Source organism: Syngnathus scovelli, chromosome 7, assembly GCF_024217435.2.
Source record: "Syngnathus scovelli strain Florida chromosome 7, RoL_Ssco_1.2, whole genome shotgun sequence".
Classification (NCBI taxonomy): Eukaryota; Metazoa; Chordata; class Actinopteri; order Syngnathiformes; family Syngnathidae; genus Syngnathus; species Syngnathus scovelli.
Window position 1 is genome coordinate 20019004 of NC_090853.1, and position 15870 is coordinate 20034873.

A 15870-nucleotide genomic window follows, 5' to 3' on the forward strand; every position below is an offset into this window, starting at 1 on the left:
ATGGACAGAACGGGCAGAACAAGCATTTCAGGAGCTTAAGAGGAGGTTCACATCCGCTCCCATCCTCAGAGTTCCCGATCCCGACAGACAGTTCGTGGTCGAAGTGGACGCCTCGAACGTGGGTGTCGGGGCGGTGTTGTCTCAACGCAGCCGCCAAGACGATCGTCTCCATCCGTGCGCCTTCTTCTCTCGCCGTTTGTCAGCCTCAGAACGGAACTATGACATCGGTAATCGGGAGCTCCTCGCCGTCAAGTTGGCTTTGGAGGAGTGGCGACATTGGCTGGAGGGCGCCACCACTCCGTTCATTGTCTGGACCGACCACCGCAACTTGGAGTATCTGAGATCGGCCAAGAGACTGAACGCGAGACAGGCACGGTGGGCTCTGTTCTTTGACCGGTTTGAGTTCTCTCTTTCCTACAGACCGGGTTCCCGTAACGCGAAGGCGGACGCCCTGTCGCGTTTGTTTCCTGGTGGGGAGGAGGGACAGGGTCCGCCTCCCACTATCCTCCCGAGCTCGGTTCGGGTGGCGGCTCTTACATGGGAGATCGAACGCCAAGTGGAAGCCGCATCACGCGATCAACCCGGCCCTAGCAACTGCCCGGAGGGTCGCCTGTTCGTCCCTGAAGGCCTGCGATCGGCCGTGCTGCAATGGGCGCACGACTCACGCCTGGCCTGTCATCCCGGCGCTGCACGCACGAGGTACGTGGTGGCACAGCGTTTCTGGTGGCCCACCTGGCAAGTGGACACCAGCGACTACGTCAGAGCCTGCTCAATCTGTAACCGCTACAAGACGCCTATTCGTCCTCCGGCCGGGCTGCTTCAACCCTTGCCGGTTCCCCAGCGTCCCTGGTCTCACCTGTCGATCGACTTTGTCACGGGCCTCCCCCCCTCAGAGGGAAACACGGTGGTCCTCACGGTGGTAGACCGTTTTAGCAAGATGACGCATTTCATCCCTCTGCCTAGGCTCCCATCTGCAAAGCAGACAGCGTCCATCATGGTGCGGGAGGTGTTTCGTCACCACGGTCTTCCACGAGACATCGTGTCAGACCGAGGACCTCAATTCGCCTCCACCTTCTGGACGGAGTTCTGCCGACTCCTCGGCGCCACGGCCAGCCTCTCCTCGGGGTTTCACCCTCAGTCCAACGGTCAAGCGGAGCGCCTGAACCAGGAACTGGGCAGGTCTCTCCGATGCATGGCCGCCGGAGACCAGCGCGGGTGGGTACAACAGCTTCCCTGGGTAGAGTACGCTCACAATTCCCTTCCCAGCTCGGCCACGGGACTTTCGCCTTTCCACTGCGTCTTCGGGTACCAGCCACCCTTGTTCGCCCACCAGGAGCGTGGTGCGGCGTGCCCGTCGGCCCAGGCTTGTGTCCGCCGTTGTCATCGTGCCTGGGCGAGGGGCCGGGCCACTCTTCTCCGCTCTGTTTCAGGCTACGCCCGCCAGGCGAACAAGCACCGGACGCCGGCTCCGGAGTACAGAGTGGGGCAGCGTGTGTGGCTCTCGACGCGGGATTTGCCGCTGCGAGCGGGATCCCGCAAACTGGCGCCCCGCTTTGTTGGACCGTTCCCTATCCAGAGGGTGATTGGCCCGGCCGCAGTCCGTCTGCTCCTTCCAGACTCCATGAAGGTTCATCCCACGTTCCACGTGTCCCGTGTGCGGCCCATCCATGAAAGCGCGTTGGCGCCGGCGCCCGTTCCGCCGCCGCCGCCCCAGCTCGTCGATGGGGGCCCGGCTTACGCTGTCCGCTCCCTGCTCCGATCGCGGCGGCGCGGTCGGGGCCTACAATACCTCGTGGACTGGGAGGGTTATGACGACGCGCACCGCTCCTGGATTCCGAGCCGCTGGATACTCGACCGTTCGCTCATCACGGAGTTCCATCGCTGTCATCCGGACCAACCGGGTCCTCGGCGCGGGCGCCCGAGGAGGGACGGGGGGGACCAGGGGTGAGGGTCCAGGGTGGTCTTGCCCACTGGTACCGGGGTCTTCTGCCCCCGCGCCCGTCGATCCTGCGTCTGGCGAGGTGTCGGACGTTTCAGCGGTGTGCTGACCCCTCCACCTGGCCACCCGGGGTAGTGCCTTCCTTTTAGTTTTTTTTTTGTTTTGTTATTTTCGGTTCCTGGGGACGTCGGGAGCCGTCCCTTGTGGGGGGGGTTCTGTCACGTGCTGGTGCCACCTGCGACGGGACCACGCCCCCCTGTCAGTGGGATCACCGTCACCTGCCACGGGTTCATGGACAGCGCTATATCAGCGCTGCCAGCGCAGACCCGAGTGCCAGTCTGTCCCTTGATGCTGCTTCGCTCATCATTCCCGGAGAGAATTGAGTCACTTGACTACTCGAAACCCTCGCAGAATCGTTGTCCTCTCCAGCCCGATCGCCGCTCCAGCGCCAGCTGTTCCCATCATCCCCTTCAAATAAAGTCCGTCGTTACGCACTTGGCTGTACTGTCCGATCCTTAACAGTAACTGGAATAGGGTTCTACGCGAATGCCCAACGGAAAAGTGAAGTGCACAAAACCTGCATTTGGCTGTATCAAAATAAATGTCATGAAAAAGGTAAAAACACTACATGGAAGCGCAATGTGTTGTGCTGGGTTCTTTTACAAGTAAAGACTGCTGCTTTGAGTTCACAGGGAGCCATGCTCTTTATTCACTGTACATAGAGGTTTTGAACTCGTGTTGTAGTTTCAGTGTCGGAGTTCAAACTAGGCTTGCAGTTTCCGAATGCCATTCGTGATGGGTGTTGTAAAAAGGTCTTGGCTTAAACGATTGAAGTGCACATAAGAAAAAAAAAAAAAAAAAGAGCTTGAAGTGCACATAAGAAAAAGAAAAAGCTTACAGCACCTCGTATTCCCAGGCAGTCTCCCATCCAAGTACTAACCAGGCCCGACCCTGCTTAGCTTCCGAGATAAGACGAGATCAGGTGTTCTCAGGGTAGTATGGCCGTAAGCCGTGAGGTGACCCAACATTTTGCATTTTATAGACACAATCGCCCCTGAAACTCGCGAGCAAGCCAATGAAGCCTTCAAAACTGCTTCGGCACATGGAGACCAAGCATCCTGCATTAAAAGACAAACCTTAACCACTTCGGGTTTCATTGTCTCCGATTACGCCTGGATGGGACCGGCTCGTTTCTGAGAAACAAGCTCGGTGCTCCCAATAATTCAACGTAATGGTGACTTTTATTTTTATGTGGTTTATATTTGTTTTTATGCCAGTCGTATCATTTTATTTAATCCTATTTATATATATTTATTATAAATGTAGTATTTATTTATATAGATTTATTGTTTATTTATATATATAAAGGCAGGTCCGCAAAAATATTTCTGACGCGTAGCCGGTCCGTGGCGCAAGAAAGTTTGGGGACCACTAGTCTAAAAGAATCTGGCCGTAACTGGAATAGGGTTCTACGCGAATGCCCAACGGAAAAGTGAAGTGCACAAAACCTGCATTTGGCTGTATCAAAATAAATGTCATGAAAAAGGTAAAAACACTACATGGAAGCGCAATGTGTTGTGCTGGGTTCTTTTACAAGTAAAGACTGCTGCTTTGAGTTCACAGGGAGCCATGCTCTTTATTCACTGTACATAGAGGTTTTGAACTCGTGTTGTAGTTTCAGTGTCGGAGTTCAAACTAGGCTTGCAGTTTCCGAATGCCATTCGTGATGGGTGTTGTAAAAAGGTCTTGGCTTAAACGATTGAAGTGCACATAAGAAAAAAAAAAAAAAAAAAGAGCTTGAAGTGCACATAAGAAAAAGAAAAAGCTTACAGCACCTCGTATTCCCAGGCAGTCTCCCATCCAAGTACTAACCAGGCCCGACCCTGCTTAGCTTCCGAGATAAGACGAGATCAGGCGTTCTCAGGGTAGTATGGCCGTAAGCCGTGAGGTGACCCAACATTTTGCATTTTATAGACACAATCGCCCCTGAAACTAGCGAGCAAGCCAATGAAGCCTTCAAAACTGCTTCGGCACATGGAGACCAAGCATCCTGCATTAAAAGACAAACCTTAACCACTTCGGGTTTCATTGTCTCCGATTACGCCTGGATGGGACCGGCTCCTTTCTGAGAAACAAGCTCGGTGCTCCCAATAATTCAACGTAATGGTGACTTTTATTTTTATGTGGTTTATATTTGTTTTTATGCCAGTCGTATCATTTTATTTAATCCTATTTATATATATTTATTATAAATGTAGTATTTATTTATATAGATTTATTGTTTATTTATATATATAAAGGCAGGTCCGCAAAAATATTTCTGACGCGTAGCCGGTCCGTGGCGCAAGAAAGTTTGGGGACCACTAGTCTAAAAGAATCTGGCCGTAACTGGAATAGGGTTCTACGCGAATGCCCAACGGAAAAGTGAAGTGCACAAAACCTGCATTTGGCTGTATCAAAATAAATGTCATGAAAAAGGTAAAAACACTACATGGAAGCGCAATGTGTTGTGCTGGGTTCTTTTACAAGTAAAGACTGCTGCTTTGAGTTCACAGGGAGCCATGCTCTTTATTCACTGTACATAGTCTGTTCTCTAGCGGTAAAAACGTGAACTGCAATGCTATGGCTGTCGCCACACAATGTAGGTTTTAAACTCGTGTTGTAGTTTCAGTGTCGGAGTTCAAACTAGGCTTGCAGTTTCCGAATGCCATTCGTGATGGGTGCTGTAAAAAGTTCTTGGCTTAAACGATTGAAGTGCACATAAGAAAAAAAAAAAAAAAAAAAAGCTTACGGTAACTGGTATTCCCAGGCGGTCTCCCATCCAAGTACTAACCAGGCCCGACCCTGCTTAGCCTCCGAGATCGGACGAGAGCGGGCGCTCTCAGGGTAGTATTGCCGTAAGCCGTGAGACCGCTCAGAATTTTTCATTTTATAGACACAATCGCCCCTGAAACCATGCCAAGCAGCGGCGGGACTTGATGGCTGTGGTAAAAGTTTCCTTTCACAATTGACGTGGGAAAAAAAAAAAAAAAAAGGCTTTCAGCACCTGGTATTCCCGGACGGTCACCCTTCCCTTTTGTTTTTTTTTGTTTTTTTTACAACCAGGGCCGAAACAGGCTTTCTTCCAAGGCTTTTGGTGTTTTCTGGAAACATGGCTATCATGAAAAGTTATTGACAGCTTTTTATGCGGTAGCACGAATTTGCCATTGCGACCTGCATTTTGCTGAATCAAAATAAATGCCTTGAAAAGTTTAAAAACACTTCATGGAAGTGTTGTGTTGGGTTCTTTTACAAGTCAAGCCTGCTGCTTTGAGTTCACAGGGAGCCATGCTCACTGTACATAGTCTGCTCTCTAGCGGTAAAAAATTTAACTACAATGCTGTGGATGTCACCACATAATATAGCTTTCAAACTCGTGTTATAGTTTCAATGTCGGAGTTTAAATTAGGCTTGCTGTTTCCGGATGCCATTCGTGATGGGTGTTGTAAAAAACAGCTTCTTAAACGATTGAAGTGCACATAAGAAAAAGAAAAAGCTTACAGCACCTGTTATTCCCAGGCGGTCTACCATCCAAGTACTAACCAGGCCAGACCCTGCTTAGCTTCCGAGATCGGACGAGATCGGGCGTTCTCAGGGTAGTATGGCCGTAAGCCGTGAGGTGACCCAACATTTTGCATTTTATAGACACAATCGCCCCTGAAACTAGCGAGCAAGCCAATGAAGCCTTCAAAACTGCTTCGGCACATGGAGACCAAGCATCCTGCATTAAAAGACAAACCTTAACCACTTCGGGTTTCATTGTCTCCGATTACGCCTGGATGGGACCGGCTCGTTTCTGAGAAACAAGCTCGGTGCTCCCAATAATTCAACGTAATGGTGACTTTTATTTTTATGTGGTTTATATTTGTTTTTATGCCAGTCGTATCATTTTATCTAATCGTATTTACCGTATTTGCCGGTGTACAGGTCGACTCGACGTATAAGTCGACCCCCTAAAATTCGACGGAAATTTACGATTTTATGATATATCCTTTGTATAAGTCGAGCTCAATTGTTGCATTATATTAAACTTCAAAATTCAATATGCGAAATTTATTGACGAAATGTCTTCAAATTCTGGGAGGCCGTGCGCATGCTGCTGTTTATAAGCACCGCGGAGGAGATCGCGGCCGGCGAGCTCGCGCACGCCGCCCGGCACCAACGGGAGGCCGGAAATAGCTCCAAGCCGAGCGGATCGGCACTTTATAAGCACCGCGGAGGAGATCGCGGCGCCTCATTGGACTTCCAGCGGCCGGCGAGCTCGCGCACCCGCCCGGCACATCCGGGAGGCCGTGCGCACGAGCCAAGTGGCCGAAAATAGCCCCCGCCGAGCGGATCGGCTGTTTATAAGCACCGCGGAGGTGGTCGCGGCGCCTCATTCGACTTCCAGCGGCCGGCGAGCTCGCGCACCCGCCCGGCACATCCGGGAGGCCGTGCGCACGAGCCAAGTGGCCGAAAATAGCCCCCGCCGAGCGGATCGGCTATTTATAAGCACCGCGGAGGTGGTCGGGCGCCTCATTCGACTTCCAGCGGCCGGCGAGCTCGCGCACCCGCCCGGCACATCCGGGAGGCCGTGCGCACGAGCCAAGTGGCCGAAAATAGCCCCCGCCGAGCGGATCGGCTGTTTATAAGCACCGCGGAGGTGGTCGCGGCGCCTCATTCGACTTCCAGCGGCCGGCGAGCTCGCGCACCCGCCCGGCACATCCGGGAGGCCGTGCGCACGAGCCAAGTGGCCGAAAATAGCCCCCGCCGAGCGGATCGGCTGTTTATAAGCACCACGGAGGTGGTCGCGGCGCCTCATTCGACTTCCAGCGGCCGGCGAGCCCGCGCACCCGCCCGGCACATCCGGGAGGCCGTGCGCACGAGCCAAGTGGCCGAAAATAGCCCCCGCCGAGCGGATCGGCTGTTTATAAGCACCGCGGAGGTGGCCGCGGCGCCTCATTCGACTTCCAGCGGCCGGCGAGCTCGCGCACCCGCCCGGCACATCCGGGAGGCCGTGCGCACGAGCCAAGTGGCCGAAAATAGCCCCCGCCGAGCGGATCGGCTGTTTATAAGCACCGCGGAGGTGGTCGCGGCGCCTCATTCGACTTCCAGCGGCCGGCGAGCTCGCGCACCCGCCCGGCACATCCGGGAGGCCGTGCGCACGAGCCAAGTGGCCGAAAATAGCCCCCGCCGAGCGGATCGGCTGTTTATAAGCACCGCGGAGGTGGTCGCGGCGCCTCATTCGACTTCCAGCGGCCGGCGAGCTCGCGCACCCGCCCGGCACATCCGGGAGGTCGTGCGCACGAGCCAAGTGGCCGAAAATAGCCCCCGCCGAGCGGATCGGCTGTTTATAAGCACCGCGGAGGTGGTCGCGGCGCCTCATTCGACTTCCAGCGGCCGGCGAGCTCGCGCACCCGCCCGGCACATCCGGGAGGCCGTGCGCACGAGCCAAGTGGCCGAAAATAGCCCCCGCCGAGCGGATCGGCAGTTTATAAGCACCGCGGAGGTGGTCGCGGCGCCTCATTCGACTTCTCAGGGTAGTATTGCCGTAAGCCGTGAGACCGCTCAGAATTTTTCATTTTATAGACACAATCGCCCCTGAAACCATGCCAAGCAGCGGCGGGACTTGATGGCTGTGGTAAAAGTTTCCTTTCACAATTGACGTGGGAAAAAAAAAAAAAAAAAGGCTTTCAGCACCTGGTATTCCCGGACGGTCACCCTTCCCTTTTGTTTTTTTTTGTTTTTTTTACAACCAGGGCCGAAACAGGCTTTCTTCCAAGGCTTTTGGTGTTTTCTGGAAACATGGCTATCATGAAAAGTTATTGACAGCTTTTTATGCGGTAGCACGAATTTGCCATTGCGACCTGCATTTTGCTGAATCAAAATAAATGCCTTGAAAAGTTTAAAAACACTTCATGGAAGTGTTGTGTTGGGTTCTTTTACAAGTCAAGCCTGCTGCTTTGAGTTCACAGGGAGCCATGCTCACTGTACATAGTCTGCTCTCTAGCGGTAAAAAATTTAACTACAATGCTGTGGATGTCACCACATAATATAGCTTTCAAACTCGTGTTATAGTTTCAATGTCGGAGTTTAAATTAGGCTTGCTGTTTCCGGATGCCATTCGTGATGGGTGTTGTAAAAAATAGCTTCTTAAACGATTGAAGTGCACATAAGAAAAAGAAAAAGCTTACAGCACCTGTTATTCCCAGGCGGTCTACCATCCAAGTACTAACCAGGCCAGACCCTGCTTAGCTTCCGAGATCGGACGAGATCGGGTGTTCTCAGGGTAGTATGGCCGTAAGCCGTGAGGTGACCCAACATTTTGCATTTTATAGACACAATCGCCCCTGAAACTAGCGAGCAAGCCAATGAAGCCTTCAAAACTGCTTCGGCACATGGAGACCAAGCATCCTGCATTAAAAGACAAACCTTAACCACTTCGGGTTTCATTGTCTCCGATTACGCCTGGATGGGACCGGCTCGTTTCTGAGAAACAAGCTCGGTGCTCCCAATAATTCAACGTAATGGTGACTTTTATTTTTATGTGGTTTATATTTGTTTTTATGCCAGTCGTATCATTTTATCTAATCGTATTTACCGTATTTGCCGGTGTACAGGTCGACTCGACGTATAAGTCGACCCCCTAAAATTCGACGGAAATTTACGATTTTATGATATATCCTTTGTATAAGTCGAGCTCAATTGTTGCATTATATTAAACTTCAAAATTCAATATGCGAAATTTATTGACGAAATGTCTTCAAATTCTGGGAGGCCGTGCGCATGCTGCTGTTTATAAGCACCGCGGAGGAGATCGCGGCCGGCGAGCTCGCGCACGCCGCCCGGCACCAACGGGAGGCCGGAAATAGCTCCAAGCCGAGCGGATCGGCACTTTATAAGCACCGCGGAGGAGATCGCGGCGCCTCATTGGACTTCCAGCGGCCGGCGAGCTCGCGCACCCGCCCGGCACATCCGGGAGGCCGTGCGCACGAGCCAAGTGGCCGAAAATAGCCCCCGCCGAGCGGATCGGCTGTTTATAAGCACCGCGGAGGTGGTCGCGGCGCCTCATTCGACTTCCAGCGGCCGGCGAGCTCGCGCACCCGCCCGGCACATCCGGGAGGCCGTGCGCACGAGCCAAGTGGCCGAAAATAGCCCCCGCCGAGCGGATCGGCTGTTTATAAGCACCGCGGAGGTGGTCGGGCGCCTCATTCGACTTCCAGCGGCCGGCGAGCTCGCGCACCCGCCCGGCACATCCGGGAGGCCGTGCGCACGAGCCAAGTGGCCGAAAATAGCCCCCGCCGAGCGGATCGGCTGTTTATAAGCACCGCGGAGGTGGTCGCGGCGCCTCATTCGACTTCCAGCGGCCGGCGAGCTCGCGCACCCGCCCGGCACATCCGGGAGGCCGTGCGCACGAGCCAAGTGGCCGAAAATAGCCCCCGCCGAGCGGATCGGCTGTTTATAAGCACCGCGGAGGTGGTCGCGGCGCCTCATTCGACTTCCAGCGGCCGGCGAGCTCGCGCACCCGCCCGGCACATCCGGGAGGCCGTGCGCACGAGCCAAGTGGCCGAAAATAGCCCCCGCCGAGCGGATCGGCTGTTTATAAGCACCACGGAGGTGGTCGCGGCGCCTCATTCGACTTCCAGCGGCCGGCGAGCCCGCGCACCCGCCCGGCACATCCGGGAGGCCGTGCGCACGAGCCAAGTGGCCGAAAATAGCCCCCGCCGAGCGGATCGGCTGTTTATAAGCACCGCGGAGGTGGCCGCGGCGCCTCATTCGACTTCCAGCGGCCGGCGAGCTCGCGCACCCGCCCGGCACATCCGGGAGGCCGTGCGCACGAGCCAAGTGGCCGAAAATAGCCCCCGCCGAGCGGATCGGCTGTTTATAAGCACCGCGGAGGTGGTCGCGGCGCCTCATTCGACTTCCAGCGGCCGGCGAGCTCGCGCACCCGCCCGGCACATCCGGGAGGCCGTGCGCACGAGCCAAGTGGCCGAAAATAGCCCCCGCCGAGCGGATCGGCTGTTTATAAGCACCGCGGAGGTGGTCGCGGCGCCTCATTCGACTTCCAGCGGCCGGCGAGCTCGCGCACCCGCCCGGCACATCCGGGAGGCCGTGCGCACGAGCCAAGTGGCCGAAAATAGCCCCCGCCGAGCGGATCGGCTGTTTATAAGCACCGCGGAGGTGGTCGCGGCGCCTCATTCGACTTCCAGCGGCCGGCGAGCTCGCGCACCCGCCCGGCACATCCGGGAGGTCGTGCGCACGAGCCAAGTGGCCGAAAATAGCCCCCGCCGAGCGGATCGGCTGTTTATAAGCACCGCGGAGGTGGTCGCGGCGCCTCATTCGACTTCCAGCGGCCGGCGAGCTCGCGCACCCGCCCGCCACATCCGGGAGGCCGTGCGCACGAGCCAAGTGGCCGAAAATAGCCCCCGCCGAGCGGATCGGCAGTTTATAAGCACCGCGGAGGTGGTCGCGGCGCCTCATTCGACTTCCAGCGGCCGGCGAGCTCGCGCACCCGCCCGGCACATCCGGGAGGCCGTGCGCACGAGCCAAGTGGCCGAAAATAGCCCCCGCCGAGCGGATCGGCTGTTTATAAGCACCGCGGAGGTGGTCGCGGCGCCTCATTCGACTTCCAGCGGCCGGCGAGCTCGCGCACCCGCCCGGCACATCCGGGAGGCCGTTCGCACGAGCCAAGTGGCCGAAAATAGCCCCCGCCGAGCGGATCGGCTGTTTATAAGCACCGCGGAGGTGGTTGCGGCGCCTCATTCGACTTCCAGCGGCCGGCGAGCTCGCGCACCCGCCCGGCACATCCGGGAGGCCGTGCGCACGAGCCAAGTGGCCGAAAATAGCCCCCGCCGAGCGGATCGGCTGTTTATAAGCACCGCGGAGGTGGTCGCGGCGCCTCATTCGACTTCCAGCGGCCGGCGAGCTCGCGCACCCGCCCGGCACATCCGGGAGGCCGTGCGCACGAGCCAAGTGGCCGAAAATAGCCCCCGCCGAGCGGATCGGCTGTTTATAAGCACCGCGGAGGTGGTCGCGGCGCCTCATTCGACTTCCAGCGGGCCGCGCACTCGCGCACGCCGCCCGGTTCAAATTTTCTAAGTGCAAGGCACAATGAGATGCATGAGAAACGGCCTTGGTTACCATCACATTTGAAGCGATGAATACGAAGTTAAATTTTATGACTCGGTGTATAAGTCGAGGTCGATTTTTTTCGGTCGATTTTGGATCGAAAAAGGTCGACCAATACACCGGCAAATACGGTATATATACTTATTATAAATGTAGTATTTATTTATATAGATTTATTGTTTATTTATATATATAAAGGCAGGTCCGCAAAAATATTTCTGACGCGTAGCCAGTAGAGAGGTTTATAAGGCGGCAAGCTTTGATGTCTATTCATATGCAAATGAGTTAGGGGGTAATAAAATTTTATGACCTATTGATGTTAAGATTTATGGCTTTTTTTTTATTGGGGGTCATAAATCACCCTCTTTTGATTTGTGGCGGGGTTGGGGGCATCAAGATGGCGCCAGTCATGACGGCGCCATCTTTGACTGTCGCCATTTTGGTTTGCTGGCGCCATTTTTAAGATCTGGATATGTATGGGCATGTATTTTTATGAATCAAGACAGGTGCAGCACCTGAGCTAGCTTTGCTAACAGCCCTCTGAGCTACCTTTGCAGAGCCTTTCTGTTGAGAAGAGGAAGGGAGGAGGGGGTTAGAGAGGCGTCATTATTACAGTCATTAGAGGTGGCAAAGTTGGCTTCAAGAGAGTCGCATATAATTTGAGAAACAATAGCTTAGCCAAAGTTATCTGAAAGCGGGAGACGCATGTAATTTGGTAAACATTGCTTTAGAGGATCAAGGGGGTTTTGGAGGATCAAGGGGGGTTTTGTTGAGAAAATCACACGGCTACAAGTCACAAGTTATCTCTAATGTAATTTGACAAACAATAGTGGAGTCGGCATTACTGGGTCCAGGTGGAACCGTTTAACTTTGGAGGGAGACAGACGAAGGCGTCTGTTTTTTTTATGAAGGCTGTATAAGTTTAAAACATATCCTGATTTAAAAAATGAAAAAAAACAAACACGTGATACACAGAGGTGTGGTTTGAGAGAGGGGCTGGACTTGTTGTTCGTATATTTACGCGAGAGTATCGGGCTGATAGTTCATAGAAAAAAGAGCTAAAGCTGTGGTGCTAAACTGCAAACCTGAAGCTCAAATCATGATAGCAGAAACGCCGGTCAGTATTCATCTTTGCCGCAGAGGCCCTGATGGTTTGCTAGATGCCCCTAGGAAGAAACAGATGTATCTAAGACGTATGCAACAAAGGCCTACAGAAAAACTTGAGCGGAGCTGGTATCTAACACCAGAGACTCAATGGGGATTTAAATTTTTTTACGAGACTGGTGAGTTGTCTTTCTTTATGAGAAACCAAGAGAGCTCTGGATCAAGCAACAGCAACTATGTGCAGGCCCACGCATTTGGTACTCTGAACTCAAATGATTGGGGTGTTTTAAATCAACTCCTGCCAGAGGTTTTGACTGAATTTCACAATGAATACGGGTCAGAAGGTGAGCTGAATGCAACTTGGATTTCAAAAATCACAGCCGGCGGGAGATGTTTTTTCCGGCTGAAAGTTTCTCCTCAAACTGTTGATGGGGCAGAAGATGGAGAGGTAATGGATTTAATGTTTTTAAAACTTCAAGCATTCAGCAGCGAATGTGGGCTTTTCCAGACAATTTTGAATATACCGTTGACAGAATGGTATGGAACGATGCAAGCATATGGGGAGAGTATTACGGGGCTTTTTCTATCAAGCCGTGTCTGGACAAACGTCGTCGGAGTGAAACGTAAACTGGCTTTAGATTAACCCTTACTAAAAAATTAAGTTTAAACCCTGGCCCTCTTCAACACAAGACTCTGTTCCTCCTCCTACCCCCCTCTTTTTCTCACCTGCTGTCACAGGAAGGTGGAGTTATAGTCATTAGCATAACTATCTAAATTGTATAAGAGCGGGCTTGCAATCGTCTCTTTCACACACGCACACACAAGAGAAAGAAGATGGCCCAAAAAATGCTTGCCAGAAGACTTTTACCACGTTCTACACCTACGGGGATCACGTTCTGGTCAACCCCTGACAACTCGGATGCAGAGTCAGATGCTGACGATGGGAACACAGCTTTCCTAGCGTCGCCAAGACCGACGCCAGTGGGGCCTGAGACATGGGCTGAAAGATTTGAGATTCTTCCGCTGCCACCATCTGACCCGAACGAATGCATCTCACCGATTCGACTCGACGATCTGCAAACCGATTCTCTCTATGGAGCTTTGTCATCAACTTTCGACGTGTTTGAAACCCCTGAAACCTCGGGGCAGCAGCAGCAGCAGCAGCAGCAGGAGGAGCAGCATGAACCGTGGTCCACGTCACGAGCCATTGAATTGTTTGATGGCGCCTGCGCACGCTATCCTGAAAATGGTATGGATTTGCCAAGCTTGTCTGCTACCGACATTAGAGTCTTACTCAGAGAGGCAGAATCGCACCTGCCCGCTGATTTTGAGGAGGTTGACGACACGATGGTCCTTGAGTTTGGGGCCGTTCCTCCGAGGGCCCCGGCGCCTGCGAGAATCAACACACAGATGGACACGGAGGCTGACGACACGATCGTTGACACTCCGATGGTCCTTGAGTTTGGGGTCGTTCCTCCGATGACCTCGACACCTTTGAGAATCAACACACAGATGGACACGGAGGCTGACGACACGATCGTTGACACTCCGATGACCTCGACACCTTTGAGAATCAACACACAACAAGACGCAGAGTATAATATGACAATAGAGCCTCTTAAATGGTTGGTGATTGAAGACTACACACGCCTGAAGCTGATGCTGGTTCATCTTTTGTATGATGCCTTAATGAAACATGCTAAATCTAAGTGTGACGGATGTGCTCTTGATGATCTTAGCCAAATGCATCATACGTGCCTATATGTTGAGGATCGAAACTTTTATTTCTATGCGAATTATGAAGCAGTGACGGGTGAATTGTGCAATGCTGACTTCCTACACACGTTGTCGACAATGTTTTTCTATTTTAAAAGCTCTGCAACGCTTATAAACATCTGCAATTCTGTTTCTGCCATTCTACATGACCTAGCTCATGAAGGCAAGATCTTCACACGGCTCCGTGCGATAAAACAAGAAGCTGGTGATACTGTTCTGAATCGCAACGAAGTCACTCTATTATTTAGAACGTTTGGAAAAACACAATGGGAGGTTTTGTAAAAAAAATGTGGAATCAATTGATGACTTTCCTAACAGTACTTTTAGATTTAACAGGGGGGCAGCTAAAGAAGTTTAAAACTCTAATAGGGTCCAAAGTAACACCATCTATGTTATCTTCATTCATGCGTTATGTCAAACCTTAGGATTTATAGAAAAACTTTTTTTTACCATGTTTTACACTTGTTTGTGTTTATTAGTAATGTTTTTTAAGAAGTAGTTTGATTTTTTCTGTAATAAACTATTGTGACCGTTTCTCTATGTTTATTCAATGGTGAGAGATGTCTTCAGCTAAGAATCCTGATAGTTTTTGGGGGGAGAGGGGGAAAAAAAAAAAAAAGCCAAATCAAGAGTCACGCCCACATAGAGGTAAGAAAAAAAATAAATAAATAAAGCCAAATCGAGAGCGAAGTCCGCCCAAAGCAACAGTGCGTTCGAACCTCTCATCTCGTGCGTTTACTAACCTCGACTTAATCCCCCGCTAAAAAATTGAAATAATGCCCTCTAAAAAGGGCCTCGTGATGGACGCGCTGGAAGACCTGTCCAAGGAAAACTTCAAAAAGTTTGTTAACGCTCTGGTGAGCCGCCGCGGTAACATAAAGCTGGCAGAAAACAAGCTGCAAGATAAGAACTTTATGGACGTAACCGAGATGCTGGTGGCCACTTTCACCGAGGATAAAGCTCCAGCCGTGGTCTTCGAATTGCTCATCTCCATTAAGTGCGTCGACGAGGCCGAAAAGCTCTGTAAACTCATGCGCTATGTCAAACCTTAGGATTTATAGAAAAACTTTTTTTTACCATGTTTTACACTTGTTTGTGTTTATTAGTAATGTTTTTTTTAAGAAGTAGCTTGATTTTTTCTGTAATAAACTATTGTGACCGTAAAAGTGACTGTTTCTCTGTGTTTATTCAAAATCGCGAGATATCAGACCTGTTTGCTTTATTAACAGCGTCATAATCTGATATCCATCAGAATTTACTTAACAATGGGTAGCGACAGGTGTCTTCAGAGACTCTACTATAGCGCTAAAAATCCAGCGAGTTTTGGCGGCGAGAAGCGGCTGCACAGGGAGGCGATTAATAGCTGTAAAAACACTAACATAAGAAAAGTAAAAGCTTTTTTATCCGATCAGGATGCGTACACTTTACACAAACCAGCCAGAATAACTTTTCCTAGAAATAAAGTTTTTGTTCGAGGTCCTATGAGACAATTCCAAGCAGATTTGTGCGATATGCAATCACTTGCACGCTACAACGATGGATATAAATATTTACTAACCGCAATCGATATATTCTCGAAACGTGCATATGTACGTCTTTTGAAAACGAAAACGGGTACCCAGGTCACCAAAGCATTTGAAGATATCCTGACAGTTAGCGGTTCACCATTACGCCTTCAAACAGATAAAGGGGTGGAGTTTTTTAACAAACATTTCCAGAAATTAATGAGAAAGCACAATATTACACATTTTTCCACCGCCTCGGACACCAAAGCGCAAACGATCGAAAGGTTCAACAAAACGTTAAAAACGCGGATGTGGAGGTATTTCACTGCTAAGAACACACAACGATACGTCGATGTAATTCAGGATTTTATTGTCAGTTATAACAACAGTTTTCACAGC

The 15870-nt window shown here is 51.8% G+C and overlaps 2 non-coding genes and 3 pseudogenes across 2 annotated transcripts; all 5 read right to left on the reverse strand.

The window, feature by feature from the left end:
* Positions 1 to 2830: 2830 nt before the first annotated feature.
* On the reverse strand, positions 2831 to 2949 carry LOC125972950 (5S ribosomal RNA; annotated as a pseudogene).
* Positions 2950 to 3762: 813 nt separating this feature from the next.
* On the reverse strand, positions 3763 to 3881 carry LOC125972954 (5S ribosomal RNA; annotated as a pseudogene).
* Positions 3882 to 4723: 842 nt separating this feature from the next.
* LOC125972961 (5S ribosomal RNA) lies at positions 4724 to 4842 on the reverse strand (annotated as a pseudogene).
* A 630-nt stretch (positions 4843 to 5472) lies between these two features.
* Positions 5473 to 5591, reverse strand: LOC125972968 (5S ribosomal RNA). Its single transcript, XR_007482977.1, has one exon. It is a non-coding gene; the product is annotated as a 5S ribosomal RNA (ribosomal RNA).
* Positions 5592 to 8144: 2553 nt separating this feature from the next.
* LOC125972957 (5S ribosomal RNA) lies at positions 8145 to 8263 on the reverse strand. The gene has a single exon (XR_007482976.1). It is a non-coding gene; the product is annotated as a 5S ribosomal RNA (ribosomal RNA).
* Between the last annotated feature and the right edge of the window lie 7607 nt (positions 8264 to 15870).